Here is a 20,333-nt window from a genome sequence, read left to right on the forward strand (position 1 = left end):
ACCACAATGTCAGCATCCAAAATCATCCAGAGTGGCTCCCATCACGCCTTTGACTATGCACAGAAGAGTCTACTGCTTGCCGACACCCATCACAACATAATGGAGCCATGTATGAGAACATGTGGCCATAAACCAAAATCCACAAATGTAACATAGCCAGCAGCAGTTCTACCCAACCCCAGCACCATAACACAGCAATGAGTGGAAACATGTCACAGTTAACAGATTCCACAAAAATTCTACTGCCTCTGCCACCCCAACCCTCTTCCATGCACAAAGTATTATGTCACTGGCAACCAAACCACACACTCCTCACAACACTGGGTCTACTCCCAGGAAGCTGCATAAACCATAATGTCCAAGCACATTGCACATTCACTTGAACCCTACCCACGTGTATACTGACAGGGTTCAGCACTGCATCCATAGAGCACACTTCAAGACTTTTCACTGCACAATCTCGAGCCATACACCGAAAACCATAGGATGTTCCAACAATGACTGCACCCATGTAAGCAATAATGTATGCATGTCAGCACACTTCTGGTGCTCTATGAAGCGTAAAATGTGTTCCACAACCATTCTGTGAAGGTGACCACCGTCTGAGAGATGCAGTCAAAACTGCATTGCTGCAGTTGAGTGTGGTGAAGAGCTTGGCTTTCAGGTGCATGGGCTACGGCCTACAGCCTTTGGCCATGCACCTAATAGTCCAGGCCTTGGCCACACCCACTGCAACATTATGCAGCCATGCATGGCAACATGTCATCAAGTACCACAATCCACCGACGTACCACAGCCACTGGCACTCCTACCCAAGCTCAGCACCATCATACAGCTATACATAGAAAGAGTCCCCTTTTACCAGAATCTACAAACTTAAAACAGCTTTCGGCGCAGCTACCCACTTTCATTCACATATGATGGTGTTACTGCCAACCCAAACTACCAACAGTATTTGCATGTCAGCTGGCTTCTGGTGCTTTTTCCAGTGTAGAATGTGCTCCACAACCATTCTGTAAAGGTGAGGAGTCTGTGACAGATGCAATGTAAACTGCATTGCTGCGGGGGTGTGGTCAAGGCCTAGACTATTGGGTGCATTGCCTTTGCCCATGCACCCAATAGTCTAGGCCTTACCCACACCCACTGCAAAATAATGCAGGCATGCATACCATCATGTGCTCAAGTACCACACTGCACACACGTACCACAGCCACCGCCACTACCAAACCTCCACACTGTAATATAACTATTCATGAAAACATAACACAGCCTGCTGCACCCATACCCACTTTCATTCACATAGTATGTCTCCCAGCTCTCTATTCAGTACAAAAAAGCAGTACGTCATACTGCAGTACAGAAGTCGCCAGTGCGCGCAATGGACATTACGCAATCTGATGCAATATGCAGTTTAGTCCATCTTCAATGTACACTCCAGTAGCTGAAGCCATCGATTAAACACTGTAGGATGTGCTAAGGAGCACCGCACCCATACAAACCACCATCTATGCAATGCTGATGTACCACACACAGAAGGGAACAATGTGAAACCTACTTCCAACCACGGCACACAGTTGTCGCTGCAAAGCCTCCATTCTTGCAACACACCGGAGTACACTGTATCTTATAATGTGCATGTCATGTGCAATGCACTTCCCTTCTGCAATTGAGCTCCCACCAGTCACCACGGAAATAGGTCTATGAACCAGCTATCGTGCCGTAATGATGCCTGCCTGCATGCAGCACACATGGGAGGCGGCTGTGCAGAGACACGCGATTTGGCGCTGCACACAAGGACACTGCAGGCACATCAACATCTTTGTCAACCTATTGACATATCTCAGATGATTCACTTCTCACTCCCCCACTCATTCCATCCCTATCTTCCCACCACCATATGGCGTAATATATGTTTTGCAATGCACTCCCATCTGCTATTCAGGTACCACCAGGCATCACAGTAAGAGGTCGTGGTACGACCTATTGTGCCATAATGAAGGCTGCCTGCATTCACCACACATGGTTGAGGCCTGTGCAGGGACCCGTGAATTGGCACAGTACGCATACCACCGTCTTCGTCCACCTAATAATCACACATCTCTGATGAACCACTTCTCTCTCCCCCACCCTTTCTATCCCCTGTTCCCACCACCACATGCCATACATCATGTTTGTCAGGCCCTTTCGGCGGCACACTTCCCTCAATCCAACCACCGGCCGTGTCCAAAGTTTGTTGACAGCACTGCGTACTGCAAGCTAATGAGCCTGAGACATACATTTCAGTTCTCTGCAACAAAAGTACTCGTAGGATTTCACCAAACACACAAAAGCAAGCTTTCTGACCCAAGCCCCCAGTCCTGCCGCATATTTGGTGCAAATCCATCCAACCGTTTTTCCCCATTCAATCTATGGAAAAAAAAAGATTTGGGAACCCCCCTATAACTTTGCCCCCACTGTAGGAAACCTCGCCATCTTTCTACGTGTACTTTTTTTGCAAAGTTTGGTAAGGATTCCTCCAGGGGGAGCGAAGTTATAAGCAGCCAAAAAAGTGGTCTTCCTATGAGGTCAGCAACTTAACCATAACTACATGCCCGCTACCACAGGCTGTGTGATATATATATATATTACATGGATGCGGTAGCGTCCATGTAGTTATGGTTAAGTTGGTGTTTCCATAGGAAGAGCATTTTATGGGTGGCTTATAACTTCGCTCCCTCTGGACGAATCCTCACCAAACTTTGCAAAAAGAGTATATGGCCCTCTCTGAATTGTTTTGCAATGTTTAGTGAGATTTGGTCCCGAGGGGGCAAAGTTATAGGGGGGGTCCCAAAACCTGTGTTTATTCCCATAGACATAATGGGAAAAAACTTTGCGCACGCCTACAGCCCAAACCGCTGGACGGATTTACACCAAATTTGCGGCAGGAGCGGCGGCTTGGTCCCGAAAGCGTACCTTTGCAAATTTGGTGTAAATCCGTCCAGTACATTTTTTAGAAATTAATAAAACTTAAGGCAAAAAAATTAGTGATATCTCGGTTCGCTTCGCGGACGGACTTCCTTGTTCGCTCCGCGGACAGCGCCCCGATTGGCCAAGCAGCTTGCGTGACGTCCGCGGACATGCAACGTGTTCGCTGATTGGACGGCGTGGTGCATAAAGCGCTTCAGATTTTCTGTGGCGCCCGCCATCTTGCATTCGACGACGACTGCGGACAGCGCAGTGAAACTTGGATTAAACATTGTATTTAGTGGAGTGGTTGGTGTGTAAGAGTGTTTGGGGAGGGTGGGGGAGTATGAGATAGGTTCAATGTTCTGTTTTTTTTATGTGCTAGACACTTTTGTTGTGTTCGATTTGTCTGTGGACAACACAGCTGTTCTGAAATTTTCTATATAAACTAAATGGTGGGGTGTTCTGAGGACGGAGTAGGTGTCCGTTTTGTTCGCAAGCAAGCTAAAATTGAGCTAAGAACACTCGCGGTGTCCTTAAATGTTCGTACTTAAACAAAATGGGGGTGTCCTGAGGACGCTGTCCGTATTGTACTCTGGCAAGTTGAATGTGTTCTAAGAACACTCGCAGTGTCCTGAAATGCTCTGATCACTTACCAGTAATCTTCATTACTCCTAGTCCTACTCTTCCTCGTCACTGTACTGACGACCCTCCTCACCCTCCCTGAGGGGAAGGTCCCATGCTTCGGCTTGGTAATATGAAACTGAGTGATGTGGATGTGGGGGAGGAGTTATAGGAATTTAAATAAATAGAAGAAGGTCCTGTGTCGGAGGCAGGGGCCTCATGAAGTAAGTACTCGGACGAGGAAGAGTGGACGTGGAGGTAATGTTTGCAATTAAACAAAATGGGGGTGTTCTGAGAACGCTGTTCGTATTGTTCGTTGTCAGGTTGAAAGTGTTCTAAGAACCCTCCTTATATCCATTGACATTACAATTTCCTATGGGCCTTACTCGACTTTTTGTCCACTAAACAAACGATAAATCAGGCTGCTGTGCGCCAACATTATGTGATAATCCTATCACTTGCCCCATCGACCTGGCTGACCTGCTTTTGCGACACTAAATCATATCTCCTGCCCCTAAGCCTGACATTATCAAAGCATTCATATTCCCCGTCTCTCTCCGTGACGTTACAGGGTGCGTAGCCAAACGCGCCCAGTCGTCTCCAGTCCTACGCGACTTTACACAGAACCCGGAAAACAACATAGATCATCTCACAACACAGCGCGCCACAATTCGGAATATGAAACTGTGATTTAAAAGCAAACAGCAAGATTGTACATTTCGTAAAGTACTTTTAATTGACATCAAATGTTTAGAGAATATTCAGCGATTTGCATTTGTCTTTGCTGTCGATCCGCAAAAGTTCATCTTGAGTCACGCGCTGTTCCTTTGCGGTACACAGGTTGTTGGTTTATGATAAAAGAAGCACTATGGTCGCACTGATAATCGGAAGGCTGTTCCAACAACGAGGCATTAGACCACCATAATGGTTGGTATGTTGCTTCTAGCCGCTAGTACCACGTAAGGGCATATTGGTCCTTGACGATTGTCCCATAAAATGGTGAGAGTCATGAAGTTGTTCATAAGTAGCTGCACCTGGCAGTCAAAAAATCAGTCGGCCGCGGTCTGAAAATCGTGGCATTGACAGTAGGGAAGGATGTACCTGTTTTAAAAACATAAATTAGTCTCACGAGACGATCTTCATTAAAAATATTCATTTTATTTATTAGGGCGTGAAACTATTTGCTAGCGAGGATAGTGCAACGGAGTATGTTAACTTATTCCCACTAACCCACCCTCTCTCCTCTGCCTTTTTCAGAGCCGTCTGAGCGCCAGGGGCCACTTCGGCGGTGATAGTGCGCGGTACAAAACAATATGTCACATTGAACGAACAAGTACAAGCAGGCTTTAACGCCACGCTATTGTTATTATATTCCGGTATAAAATAATCTAAAGGGTTACTTACATTATATTGGCATTTTCTACTGTCTACGCGTAATGCAGTCCCTAAAAACGACTCTGTCTGTGCCAACTATCTTTCTCATAGTGATATAATATATAAAAGCGGTTTAGTTTCAGAAATGTCATCCTTGTCGTCTCTTACTTTTTTGCACCCTTCCTTCAAAAGAAGTCTTTTGGCACGATCCCTGTCTGTCAAGGTAAAAAAACAATAGAACCTTATAATGGGAGTTGTGGGCCACTCCGTCCCGCGAGCAAAAAATGGAAGCAGCTGATCTTCACTGTGAACGAGCATAAATTCTTACTTTGCAACATTCTGTGTAAAGCCATCCCTGAGAAATTGCTTTTTACACTCCATCTTTGTATATTGTCCGAGTGCTAATGAAAAAAGTTTGTTAAAGGGAGTTTATGGTTAAGTTGCGCTACTAAAAACCTATGAAATTCAGTAAAAAACTTTGTTAACGGGACGTTATGGTTAAGTTGCGCTACTAAAAACCTATGAAATTCAGTAAAAAAACTTTGTTAACGGGACGTTATGGTTAAGTTGCGCAACTAAAAACTTATGAAATTCAGTGAAAAAACTTTGTTAAAGGGACGTTATGGTTCCAAGTAAAACCGAAAAACCCCTGAAATTCGCCAGTTATGGTAAGCTAGGCAACCATAACTCACGCCACCACCGTGCACTGCTAAGCCTAATACCCAGGACATCAAAGATGACATCACAAATGTCATTGATGACATCACTGATGACATCACATGTGCATTTACCTTTCATGAAAAGTCTGTACAAGGGATTCTTAGTGTAATGTTAATAAAACAAGTGTCAAAGATTATTGGAATAAATATCAAGTGCTAATCAGTGCATTAAGCTATGCCTTGATGTAAATAGCATTCTATTATTAACTTCAATCCAATATACTAAGGTACTCATGTAGAAACATAGGCATTGTGTGCAGCATACATGATGGAGGTGCAATATTCATAAGCTTGCCATGTTGAATAGTGAAATAACTGTTTTCATATTAGAGTTTTGCGTACAGTGAAACTTGTGATAAGTAGGTAATAAAACCCACTTACTACATAATTGCATTATTATAGACAAACCACAAAGAGGCAACACCATAAACAAATATGAATATATACAAGGGAATTGAAGTAAGAAAAAGAAACAGCTAATAGTAGCAGAAAGTGTTCATAACCTAACTGATTACCTTTATGCAGAGAAATGATTGCTCTGTTTCAAAGCTGTTACTTACCCTATCTATATATATATCACATGATGTGTCTGGACCCTAAGGAAAATAGTGTGAGTACAACATATAAAAATATGAGCATATACAGGGAAAGAACAGTAATAAAAAAACATCAAAGGTATCAGAAAGTGCTGATACATTTACTGATAATTTTAATGCACAAAAAGGATTGCTGTCTTTCAAGTTTGTGTCTTCCCCTATGTATATGTTTCATATGATATGACTGGACCATAAGGGAATAATTCTAAGAACATACTTGAAGGATAAGTCTACGAATATAGTAATTTACAATTTTTAGTTCCTGACTGTTACTGAAGAAAATCATGTGACCTAGATATGTCAGGAAAGGAAAAAAGGGGGAGTCAGACATGTGATGTCATCAGTGATATCATCAATGACATTTGTGATGTCATCTTTGATGTCCTGGGTGTTAGGCTTAGCAGTGCACGGTGGTGGCGTGAGTTATGGTTACTTAGCTTACCATAACTGGCGAATTTCAGGGGGTTTTCGGTTTTACTTGGAAGAATAACGTCCCATTAACAAAGTTTTGTCACTGAATTTTATAGGTTTTTAGTTGCGCAACTTAACCATAACGTCCCGTTAACAAAGATTTTTTACTGAATATATATATATATATATATATATATATATATATATATATATATATATATATCGAGAGAGAGAGAGTCACTGCCACTTGCCCTTTAATAAGCTTCTCAATAAGCATATTCTCTTGTTTAGCCACTCTATCAAATGCCATATATTGCAGCATTGTGCAACTGGTCACATCAAGTGGCATTTACTGACATTTACTGCCAACTATTAAGCTTCCACACACCAAATACCACTTAACAATGTTGTACAAATCTTTTGCATCTGCATTTCCATTAGTTATACAAAGAATGTGCATACACTACTGTTGTAAGTGCACATTTGCATTTTTTACTAAACAAATGCAACAAAAAACAATTTTTAAACACACATCATTTTGCATTTTACCTTCCATATACATTACACAATTTCCAACCTTTCTCATTACATCCTTTATAGTGCCACCATTCTCCACCTGCTCACACATATGCGTAGACTGCCAAAGTATCTAAATACAACACTTTTCTTTACACATAAAGGTCTGTTCTTTTCCAACCACGACTATAACACACTGTACACAACTCCAACTACATACTGCCATTCCATTACCACTACGCTACAGTTTCCCTTTTCTTTAAAAACACTGCAAACATTACAAATACCACATTCACACTCTTTCTATTCCTATCTAAACATTGCTCTTTATTCAATACACCACCAATTGCTTACTGCCTAACAACACATCCATCTCTCATCAAATTCTATACCACTCTTTCATTTCCTTACTCTTCCATACCCGTATCCCTAACACACATTAGCACACATACACACACTTCCTCACCCCTTTTCAATTACACCCACACAACTCTCATACCTTTGTACTAAATTGCACCATTATAACTACTACTGTTTACCTCCAAACATCATAATGTTCCTGCTTATTACATCACTCCCTTACTCACTAATGCCAGTAGTGCTCAACACATTCTACTATACTTAATTACCCTTTCCCGATCACTAAAATATACTTATTGTATACATAACACTTATTGTTACTGCAATACTTCTTTCAAAATCCAATATAGTTAGAATATGCCAACGGGTATCTATCTACTTTAAGCATACCCTTAGTTACAACACACTTCGAATATACATCCTATCACACTTACACTCACATAATATATCCATCCTACCACACACATTTATTCTGTAACATATATATTCTTTAAAACTAGGTAAAGGTCAAAAAAGTAAATCTATATGTACAATCAAATGCAATTAAAGATTTATTATAATAAGAAGGTTTACCAGAACTAAGAAATCATCAGATCTGGTAAACTTTCTTATTTACCTATGCAACTAAGTAATCATACTCAGTATAATCCCCTTATAGTACCTCTAATAACTATTCACATGTTATTATAGTGTATGTGGCCAGTGGCCAGATTCTTGGGGGTACGGTCTCTCTGGCCACTGGCCAGAAATACCACAATTTAATTAAACTATATAACAAGTAAGTGCAATGCACCTTCAAATAACAAGACTCAATCAGACCCCCCCCCAATTCCAAAAACGGGCATGGACAGTAGAATTCACTTCAGACACAACAGCAGACTTCCCATCCTATATGGCGACTGGTTCAGAAATTATGATGCACCTCACTTTTTCACGTTTTCATACATGCAATTAGCATGCGCCTGTCTATGAGGATTTAAGAAATGTTGTGTGTCCCCCTATAACTTTACCACCTCGACAGAACCACACCAAACTTCGCAAAATCATTCCTAGGTGGCAAAATACCTTTTATTTTTACAATGTTTTGGGAACATTCGTCGAACGGCCCCAAAGTTATAAACAACCCAAAAAGTTTTCTTTCTATGAGTTGAGCAACTTCACCAATGATATTATTACCATTTATTATATAATCATTTCTCATAAGCAAATATCACAATTATTATTTTCGCAGCAATGGCAAACATGCTTGATTGGCTAGCAGAGAACTTTCCCAAAGAAGAAATTAGTGATGATGAAATCTCTAATGGTAAACAATAAATCTTCCAATATAAACAAATAATATAATTTATACAGAGCTCATTGAAATAATAATTTCTTCTTTTCTTATAGTACATAGTTTAGAGGAAGGATCTACACCACAGATTAACAATGGACAATCCCAACTATCAGAAAGACAATCCCAATCCCCAACTGTGCACAATGAAATTATGATCTTGTTTGATGAATTTAGCAATTACTTTAGAACTTCTAAATGATGTTAAAAACATATTATAAATGTTCATTATCACTGTTCTACTTGTACCTGAACCCCTTGCCCCCAGTAATCACCCCAATCAAATTCACAGAATATAAATCAAAGACGGTTTGAGAACTCCCTCCCTCCCCAATGATGATTTCATACAAATTTCAAATTCTCCCATTCATGTTTCCCATTCTGCCACCCGATCCCTTTGATTAATTTATGTATTTGTTATACTATAAACATCTTATAGATCATTCTGTGATAAATTCTTATTTTTTTTTAAACCCCCAAATGACAGTCCACTGACTATATGACTGTTTGGTGTCCATTTACGCAATGGATCATGTCCGCGGACATCGTGCTGTGTCTGGATATGTCCGTTTTCACATGAAGCACGTTTAATTGGTCCACGGACAGCACGCCCGATTCTGGACAACCATCCTGCCATCTCCCATTCATCCAGGTCTGTTGGCACCTCCCTGTGTCACAGAAGTCCCTGGATATCTTCATGAGACTGCACCCATAGGGCGTAATGACATGTCAGAGAATGGTGTTTGTGCACTGCAGACAGTTTGAAACTGCATTTTCAGCCAATCTATGATGTTTCAAGTTAAACGTTTAGCCTTGCAGAGGCTGCTAAACCCATTAAACCCACTAAACCCATTCTGATTGTTACAACTTCCCAAGGCCTATATTCGACTCAGTAGTCTGCGGACACGTGTGCGATCTGCAGACAGTTCCTCTGAAGGGACCCACCCATTACTTTAAATCATTCTCAATCTGGCCATCGAGGAGAAAGCACCAGCAGAGACACCTTTATCTGCATTTATCTGCACCAATGGCACCTGTCATTGACATCCCTTGTTCCAGGGGCCACCACCACCAACTCTACCAGGGGTCGGACAGGGCAACAGGTGCGAGGATGCAGAGGGGGATGATGAGGACCAGGACGATGAGGTAGAACAAAAGCCTACTTACAGGAGAGAGTCATGGGTGTGGTGGTTCTTTAAGACCATAGGGGGGTCCCGAAGTCTCAGGCTGCCCGTGTTGAATGCATTGAGTTTGGGGTCATACTCTGTCACAGACAACAAGGGCAGTACTCCTTCGAGACCACTTCCATGTGCTACCACATTTGATCCAACCACTGGGTGCTCTGAGAAAGGCTGCTCCTTTCTCAGGGAGAAGTAAACTATCTTCCTGGGTACAGCAATGCATTGCATGCCGCTCTAGCCACATGATCACACTAAAAGAACTCCACATCCTCAATAGTTTAAAAGCTTGAGTACCATACTATGGCATTCGCCTCAGTAAGTAGCAGTGGTCTTGCAAATCACACATATTTGAATAGGTCCATGACCAGTAGATCGTTCACTCTATTGCTCTATGCTGCGCTGAATATCAAATGCGACAACATAAAAATGCTGACCATGCAACATAAACACTGAATTATACAAATACATTTAAATGTAAGCTCCCCAGTGTGCCACTTCCAAAATGTTGAATACAATTATTAGGAAAATTCACACTTTGCTCAATTAAAATGGCAAATAAAAAAAAATATGAACCCATGATGTCACATATTTACAGATAGCCAGACCGCCGACGAAAACCCTGGAAAGATAAAATAAGATAAACTTGACATGATGTAATCACTCTCTATCACTACCCTTCCATAGGATAAACAGGTTATCTATATAACGTAACCAGCAAGAAACCGTTTCAGTGTATCTCTCATTAGCAGGGTTCCGCACTGTATTATGTTCCCACCACTGCAAGTTTAAGTTGGCATACGAGGGGGCAAATGTATCCCCCATCGCAGTTCCTCTGACCTGCTGATAAAAAGAGCCATTGAAAAGAAAATCATTGATGTTAAAACAAAAATCCATCATTACAATAATCATCTTGGTGTAACAGAGATAATTAAGGGATCTTGTGTAGAGAAAATCTTTACAAGCTGCCATTCCAATGTGATGATCAATGGAAGTGTATACAACGTCAAGAGTGGATAGAAGCATAGCCTCTTCCCACGGTATTCCATTAACATGGGACAAAAAATCTTTGGTGTCCCATATGTAGGAAGGAAGGGTAGAGACCAATGGTTCTAATGATTCATCAATAATCTCAGCCATATTTTCTAAAATGGAGCCAGAAAGAGTGACAATTTGCTCTCCCTGGTGGTCTATGGAGTGACTTTGGCAGTTTAGGAGGAAAATAAATTGTCAGGATAACAGGGGCACTAGTTATCAAAAATAGTGTTATTTCCTTCACCAGGATGCCAAGATCCAACCACTTTAGTAGCAGAATTAAGAGGTCATTCACAGTGTTATTAAAAGGGTTTTGATCCAATTTGGTATAGCAACCCAGATCATAGAGTTGTCTGTTGGCCTCCCAGATATAATCAATCCGATTAAGGAGGACACTATTGGAACCCTTTTCAGAGGGTTCGATACCAATGTCAGCAAGATTCTGTAGTCCTTGTAACATATTTTTCTGTTTCGTGGCCACATTGTATGACAAATTGGAATGGACATGTCTCATTTTCTTACGATCTGCTATGACTAAATCTTGGAATGCTTCCAAACAGCCAATAGGCATGGGAGGATTGCATCTAGACTTAGGTTGACTTTTGCTACCCTTGGACCCATCAGTGTTAATACCAAATTCAACCAATTCAGATTGGTCTTATCCACAGTCATCTCTGCCAGCTCAGCCATATTCGTAAGAATAGGTACATCAGTAATTGCTTGATCAGTTCTCCCTTGGTGACTGGAATTCAACCTCTCTTTTTAAGGATTAGCAAGAAAGTGTTTTGACAATTTTAGCTTTTGAATGAACTGATCAAAATCCAATCTGGTTTGGTTATAGTGAAAATTATTCATAAGACAGAATCCCAACTGCAAGAGTTCATTTTGTTTCAGAGTCAGAATGTGTTTTGAGAAATTCATCACTTGCATGGACGTGCCTCTAATTATTTCTTGCTCAGATTTTCATATTGTTTTTGCCTTTCTGTTTTGCTGTTCCCTGAGCCTCCTGCCCCATCCCCCTCTCTGAGTTTTCCATTTCTTGACATTTCATTCCAGCCTTTGACGCTTATATATAAAGGAAAGACAAGACTACAGCACTGAGGTTGTACCAGAAGTACCCTTAGTTCTGTGTGCTTGTAAGATTTTGAGGAAGAAGTGCAGGCATATGTTTGCAACGAGCTGAACATTTTCGTTGCAATTAGAGCTGTACTTTTCTCCTTGTGCCATATTAAGTACTTCTAGGGACAGCAAGTGCTCTTTCCATAAAGTGACGCTCACTCTGGGGATTCTAAATCTTTTAGCAAGAAGTCAATGAAATCCAAGATCTAAATGCACACAAAACAAATTCTCCCATAGATCTGATGTTCCTCAACTACAAGAAACATTGCATCACCTCATCAGTAGGTACTAGAAAAGGAGGACACAACCATAAAATGGCATCTTGGAAGAGAGGGGGTTATAATACTGGGCTCAGTGCCATAAAAATAAGTTTAGCTGTTGGTTGTGTCAAGGGTTTTGACCCGTGTTCGAGTTATTATGCTGCAACATTTGGGGCTGTGGGCTCAGAAAATCCAAGAGGGCCGAAAAAAGCCCACATTGCGCCAGAATCCAGGAAAACCGTGCAGTTTTTGTGCACACCAAAATGGTCGCCTAACATGCCACCCACCAGTGCGAGCCTGGTGGGCCAGAAGTGCCATGAGTGGAATGTGTGCCAAAGGAAAAACAGCAGTGCCTGTTAGCTCAAAAAAGCGCTTTGAAATCACCTTTGTTTCTCTGAAATGCAAGCTAAAAATGCCTATTTTAAACATTGCAAGATATTCAAAAATCTCAATGAACACCAGCAGACATGTGGCAGAATGTAGTCTTGTGTGCATACAAAATCTGGAAAGATGAAGAGCCCAAAACAATGTTTATAACAAAACTGGCTGAGCTGTGGATGTCAGCAGCCTAAGTTAAATTGGACTGAAAGACACTAACATCTAAATGTTTAAAATAAGTGAGTGACCTACTGTTGAGTGTCACATAGTTTGCAACTGTTAAATGTCATAGTTTTGAACTTAGAATCAGCCTTCTAGCTGCATGTGTAAAAATTGTAAGTTTGATTTGAATGAAGAAAAACTGGGAACAAAAGTGACATTTGGCTGAAGCCTGGCTTGAAGAGAGTGAATTCTGCCCGGCAACTACCCCCGACAGGAGTTGAAACTTGCTCAGCCACTCTTCCCAGGCCTGGCTGTATTCTGCTGCCCCCACCAAAAGGAGATGACACCTCCCTGATTGAATCAGGGGAGGAGCACTTAGGACTGGAGGGAAACAGAACAATGAGCCTTCATTGGCTCAGGCAAATGTTAAATTAGGGGGGGTCGTAAATGGCTTCCTCTTGAGAGAAACGGGGAGGGGCAGTGCCTCTGTGAGCAACTTGAGTTGGAGGAAGTGGATAAACCAGAAATTCCATCACGTGCTTTGGAAAACTACACCCCTCTGGGCCAGAGCATAATTTTAAAAAGATCGATAATTCATAGTACGGACTTGTCAACATTATATAATTAATATCATTATTCTTGTGATTTTTCTGTGCACATTTTAAGAGGTGTTAGGACTCTGTACCATGTTCTGAGGCAAAACCCCATGAATTATGGAGATTGCAGACACTGGGTTCACGCTAGAAAAATGAAAATGTACTGGAATATGTGTAGAAAGGCGGTGTACATCTGTGTAATTTTTGGTAAAAATCCAATATTGGTTAACCAACTAAAAGCGAAAATAAGTTGCCAATTTTGAACCCTGGCTCTTAGAAACATCAGAGTTGGAACAGAGACCTACCCGAAGTAATATATGATATGTACATGTAATGTCAACCACTTGTGTATTTGGGAAATATGTTTAGTTATGAAAATGATTTTCTAAGGTAAAAGCAAAGGTGAGTGTTCTTTCATTGGAGCCATAAACATGACACCTGATGACATAGGATGACTCACTGCTCCCTTCTCAAATCAGGTCAAAGAGAAATCCTTGACCTATCAAATCATGAGTTGGTTGGGCATAGAAAGTTAGCATCCACACCCATTTTCAAAAGACATAAAAAGAGCCACTGGAACCCGGACAGGGAGATTCATTTTCCAACCTTCAACTGAATTCCTGCACAGCACGCTGACAGAGAACTCCAGAATCCAGAACTCCAGAGACCCAGACTAACTCCAGAACAAAAACTCCAAAGAGCTGAACTCTTCAGCAGGTCTCAAAATCTTTTGCAAACTATTCGACCGCCGGGCTGTGCTGTTTGCTACTTGCTAAGAGTCCTGTGTATCCAGAACAGAACCAGTACCCAGAAAGCAGTGCGGTATCCAGAATCCACTTGATCCAGACCTGCAGAACCAGAGACCCAGACCAGACCGCTGTGAGCAGAACCGGTGCCTGATTGACCCGCCGAGCAGAGGGAACCGCAGCTAAACTTGGTGACCAGATCCGTGACGAGGCCATTCCTTTCAAATTTATAGTGTGAGTACCCAGCTAGAACTGTGCAGAACCCATCTCTTAGCTTAAAATAATCTGATTCAAAACATTTGAACCTGTTTAGAACTGCATCATAAGAAATTGGGTGTTCCTCCTGTTGATTCAAACCTTTCAAAGCGCAACTGTCCTTCCGAAACTGTAATTGCCTTTCTGAAAAACTACCTTTATTTGGAACCGTGCATCCTAGGAACTCCTTATAGGGCCTCCGTAATTACACTCAACGCACTCGAAAAAAAGTGCAGCGATTTGACATTTTGCTTCATTTCAACCACATGTAGAAAGGTCTGTCCTTTGCTTCCATTACTGAAATCCGTTTTCAACCTGATAATCCCTCATTAATCATTGTTAGTGTGGACCTGAACTGATTTAAAGTATCTCTCACTCACCCTGAACCTCTAGAGGGAATTAAAATCAATTTTAGCATATTTCACTCCCTTGCAAATCACCTGAAAGTCTTTCGCCTGTGTTTCAAAATCATCCCTGGTGCTATAAGCTTGCTAGGTGGGAACTGAATTCATATTGTACTGTGATTGTATTCCCGAAGACTGTGTGTGTTACTTCCATCTCCTTACATTGCATAGGGGGGGAGTGAATTGTCAGAGACAAAGTGATCATATTATCTTTTGCTGAAATCATATCAAGTTTATTCCTGTGTTGATTCTTTTCCACCTTGCATTTCCTTGTACCATATAAAGCATTCTCAGCTACCTTATCCTCTATACTACTCCTAAGTAATTAAACCAGTGTGCTAGTATAACATCATCCATTGTTGATCACTGTCATATGTCTAAGTGTGATATCAAATATTAATTTATTATAAAAGTGTGATATATATGTATTGTTTAATTTTTCAAATAAACCTTTTTAATTTGCAAAACAAACCTACTTCTTGGCTCAGTGGGGTCAGGGGGATTCTAAGAGAGGGGCTTTATACATGGGTTCATCATCCAGATTATAACTTGTCATAAAAATATATAAATAAGGGCTTCCCTTGAGCAATCCCAGACAAGGCACTGACTTAGTGGGAATGCTTGATTGGAGTCATTAACAGAGTGGGGGCTCGTAGCTGGGGATTCTGGATTAGATCTACCGCTTGTGCAGCTTAATACAGTGTACTAACTGATAGGATACAAAAATCCTGTTGGATCACCACGCTGTGCTATGCTGTGAAACACCCCTCAAAAAGGAACGCTCTCAAGAAATGGTCTGTTTTGCAAAATAAAATACTAACTTCGGTAAATCAGGAAGGAAATCAATTTCCAGAATGACGACACTGATAGACATCAAAATAGCGAGAGAGCACCTCTTACTGTTTGTGAGAGATGATTGGTCTGAGCAGGACCAAAATGTATGGTTGCAGGCGATCACACAACAGGTCACTACAACTGGGTCAGATACCTGGAGAGATCAGGGTCCCTTACATGTGGCCCTGAGTGAACTATATATGGCTCCTAAAGCTAAAGATGAACACGACAAGATTGTCAGGATAGCAGCATATTTGTATCTATATATGGGAGCCATACAGGACAAATGTGCTGAAGGCCAAGATCTGGCAAGTAGACAACTGTTGGCATCAGAGAAGGCCCAATCTGATCTGGACTCTTCTGAGCAGAGGCTGCACAGGAGCCAGGAGTCAATAAATGATAGTAGACAGTACATCATTAAAATAAAGGAGGATATGTATATCCTGCAACAGGAAAAGGCTGACCAGGATACCAGAATTCTGGCTTTGCAGAAGGAGCACAAAGACAGTTTGGACTCCTTACTGCAGTGCCAGAAAAAGCTGGAGCAACAGATCAATTTCAACAGGGCATGCACAGAGCTGGTAGCCACCCTGCAAATCCAACTAGACAGAGAGAAAGAGGAAAGCAATAAATTGATTTTGAAAGACCTGGATACCCAGGCAGAGTTTGATGAAGAGCGCCAGAAATCTGGTGCCCTTCAACGGCAGAGGGACGACCTGGCGGCAGAGATGCAGGCTCTTGCTCAGGAAAGGGACACCTTAGGCCAGGAAGTCTGCCACTTAAAAAGAAAAATTCAAGAAAATCACTTGGCCCTCCAGGGACTGGGTGACCTCCAGAAAGAGCATCAGAACTTGTTAGAGCACACCAGGAGGGTGGAAGATGCTCTGACAAGAAAGGAGCAGGCCAGTAGGGATGGTGCCCAGGAGGTAACCACCCTGCAGCAAAGACTGACCCAGTGCTCCAGGACCAATCAGGAAGCACAGAGGGAAAATGAGGCTCTCTGTCAACACAATGATAGGCTCCAGCAACAGGTAGCCATGCAGGAGAGACTGATAGAGTCTAGTAAGGCCTTCACCGAGGAACTGAAAGCTCAGGCTCTTGCATTGCAACAGGGAGCAGGGGTTCGCTGGGAAAGGGAGACCCCTGAGCATAACCTCAGGAGCCCTAGTACCAGAGGCCTCCACCTCTCCCATTCCCTGGACTCTGCCACCCCCATGTCCCCTGGTGCACATGAGCACAGGGCCACAGGGAGGGCAGATTACTATCCAGCCAAAAGTATGGGGTTCATAGGCCAGTACCTCCCAGGAATGGATGGGCGGGCATCCGGGTATGGGCACCCACGCACAGTGCAATTTAGTCGGGAACCCCAGGAAAGTAGACCCACTAAGGGCATCCTAAAAACCTCTGCCCAGTTAGGTCAGTGGGGGGGTACCCATCAAATCCTGGCAGCAAGGAGGGATCTGTAGACTCCTCTGAGCGGCCCAGGAGACAGGAGACCAGGTCCCCACATTCTGCCAGCCATTCCCAGGCTCGCAGAATCCGGGAATACCTGGAAGATCAGACGGGCACCTCTGGGAGCAGTGCCCCTGAGTGGACCAGGGTTACCTGAACCAAAAAGGCCAATAAGGCAAAAAGGGCCTTGCTTAAGGACCCCTTAAAGCAGATCAAGGCAATAAGAAGTGTCATCAACCCTTATCACAAGAACACCAAGTATTCTGTTGGGGAACACTTGGTCCTTTATGAGCAAATGATGGAGACTTTCCATTTGAAAGACATCAGTAGCTGCATTTGGTATGTAAAATGGACATTCTCCCCAGAATACTCCAGTTTCTTTGCGGGGCTGGAGGACCAAAACCATTCAAGATGGTCCATATATAGGGCGGCCATCTTGAAACATTTTTCTGTTCATAGAAATCCTCAAGAGGCTTGCAAGGCAGCCTACAATTTGCAATGTGGGGAGGGTCAGGCCCCACAAGAATTTGTGCAGGAGTTAAAGCGTGCTTTTGCGCAGACTACAAAAAGGGTACGCACGAAGAGTAAAGAATTTGTTAATACGTTTTTCCATGCCTTACCCAAATACATAATGACCCAGCTCGTGAGAGACTTTCACGAGAAAAGATCTTTAGACTGACTGGGTCATTGAGCAAGCCACCCGCATCTAATAGGTGCAGAAACCGGTGGAGAATAAGAATCAGCCAACAAAAAAAACAAAAGCAACAGCACCCCTGCTGCTGCCAAGGTGGCAGAGGTAAAGGTTGCCCCCGTTTTAGATTTGGAGATGGGGGGACCTAAAAACCTGCCGGCACTGAATAATTCTAAGCCCAGAAGACCCTCGGGCCAGTCACGGACAGGGAGTCAAGGAGGTAGTCCCACAAATGTGGTCCCTCGCTCCCCTGACTATGTAAGTCCCCGCTATAAGGGAAACAGTCCAATCCTGGGTTATGTGTGGACTCCTCGGGCCCAAGGGGGGGATCCAACCAAGCGCCCAACCCAGAGAACTTCCCTCCGCACTTCCCCCAGGAGGGCAGAAATTCACCAAATCCTGGGCAGAACTTGTTCCCCAGGTATCCACCCAACTTCCAGCCCCAAAATCATCCATCCTTCTTTCCCCAATTCCCTGAGCCCAGACAACCAAATCTGGGAGAGGGGAGGCCAAGGGTGGAGGGGTACCCAAATCTTCCCAACCCAGGGTACTACCAGAGAAGGGATAGCTACCCTTCCCGGGATCAGCCCAGGGGAGATAATAGAACCCTGTATCAGCCTGAGCGGGTTTCACAGTTAGAGCGCCAGGTCCAAAATCTGGCACAGGAGCTGGGTCGCATGCTGAGGGCTCAGCAGAACCCTCAGATGGGCATGCCAGTGCAGAATGCCCCAAACTCTGGACCTGGTGCTCCAGAACAATGACGGGGGCAGCACCCCGACAACCCACCGGTTCCCAGGGAGGAGGCACAAGGGGTAGGGGGGTATAAAGCCTTGGAGGAAGCTTCCTTCCCAACTTGTAAACAGCCCCTGGAAAACCAGGAACCGGAAACAAAATCTCCTGCCCCTGAAAGTCTGCCTCCCAAGGAGCAGAGGGGGGGTAGGAGAAACAAAGTACCCAAACAGACCCACTTTGTGGAGGAGGTACAGATCTTCCAATTTGAGGGAGAGGGATCCCAAGAGGATCCTGTGGAAAGGATCTTCTCCTTCAGAGATGGGGGAACTCCTCCCAAGGAAAAATGGGTCCCAAGGGATTCCAATCTAGACTGGGTAGATGTGGGGATTGAGCTGTCGCCGCCCATCATTCTATCCCAGAACCAACAATACCGAAAACCCCTGGTTCAAACCCATCCTGGTGACTGCCTCCAAAAAGGGGGGGGGCAGCCCAAAACCGGAACTAGGGGAACCTAAAACTGAATCAATAGACTGGGTAGATGTGGGGATCGAGCTGTCGCCGCCCATCATCCTATCCCAGAACCAACAATACCAAAAACCCCTAGTCCAAACCCATGCTGGTGACTGCCTCCAAAAAGGGGGGGTGGCCCAGAACCGAAACCAGGGGAACCCAAAACCATTTCAAGTTGCCAACTTTTTCTTGCAGATTCCAATGACTCTCCACAGAATTCTGCCCAAATCTCTTCTCTCGCAATGTCCAAAACCAGAAAATTAGCCCACCAGTTGTCCAAAAATGTGCATTATCTGTGCCCTCTTGAGGAGAAGGAGGGAAGATACTATGCCCCAGAACAAGTACAGGGGCAGGGTACAATTTTGGCACTGGTGGACACTGGATCCCAAGCTACCCTTCTGTCCAAAAGGGCCTTTGATGAACTAACTGCAGGAAGGGTGGAGAATTACCGTATTCCTCTTACCTTGCTTCCTGGACAACTTCAGAACTTTGAAGGGAAGGAAATTCCCGTCAAGGGGACTGCAGATTTGGACATCAAAATTGGACGACACAAGGTGAAGCACCCGGTCATAGTAGTGACTCCAGACGGCACCCCTTGTTTACTAGGGAATGACCTCCTGAGAAGGTTGTCACCCCTAATAGATTGCGTAAACAAGGTCAGACTAGCCGACCAATAAAATTAAAGCAGAGTGTCAACTATGTTAGCTTAAACGGCACCTGCACATGGATGAACAAAAATCTGACCAAGTAGAATTTCACTTCCAGAATAACCAAATTCCAGACGTGACAGTAATACCAATAGGACAACAGACTGGTGATGGGGGGTCCTCTCTATTTCTGAAAATCAACCTTCCTTCCAGTTTAAGGTGGTATTCCACACTGGAAGGAAATACTCTGAAATTCTTTACTAATCCACAATCAGAAACTCCCACTCCTATAGTCCAGAAAGATGTGAAATCAGCTCAGAGCCTGGCTGATGTTCAGCAAATTGGAGAGCAGTTGTTCATCCCTGTTCAGTTAAATGATGGGAAGGACTCTGTTCTAGCCCGAGTGTGTGTGAACAACGGTAAGAGCTTCATCAGCGAAGCCATGTTCCGCCAACTCC

Source organism: Ambystoma mexicanum, chromosome 6p (genome assembly GCF_040938575.1).
Source record: "Ambystoma mexicanum isolate Mex_15411 chromosome 6p, UKY_AmexF1_1, whole genome shotgun sequence".
NCBI classification, from domain to species: Eukaryota; Metazoa; Chordata; class Amphibia; order Caudata; family Ambystomatidae; genus Ambystoma; species Ambystoma mexicanum.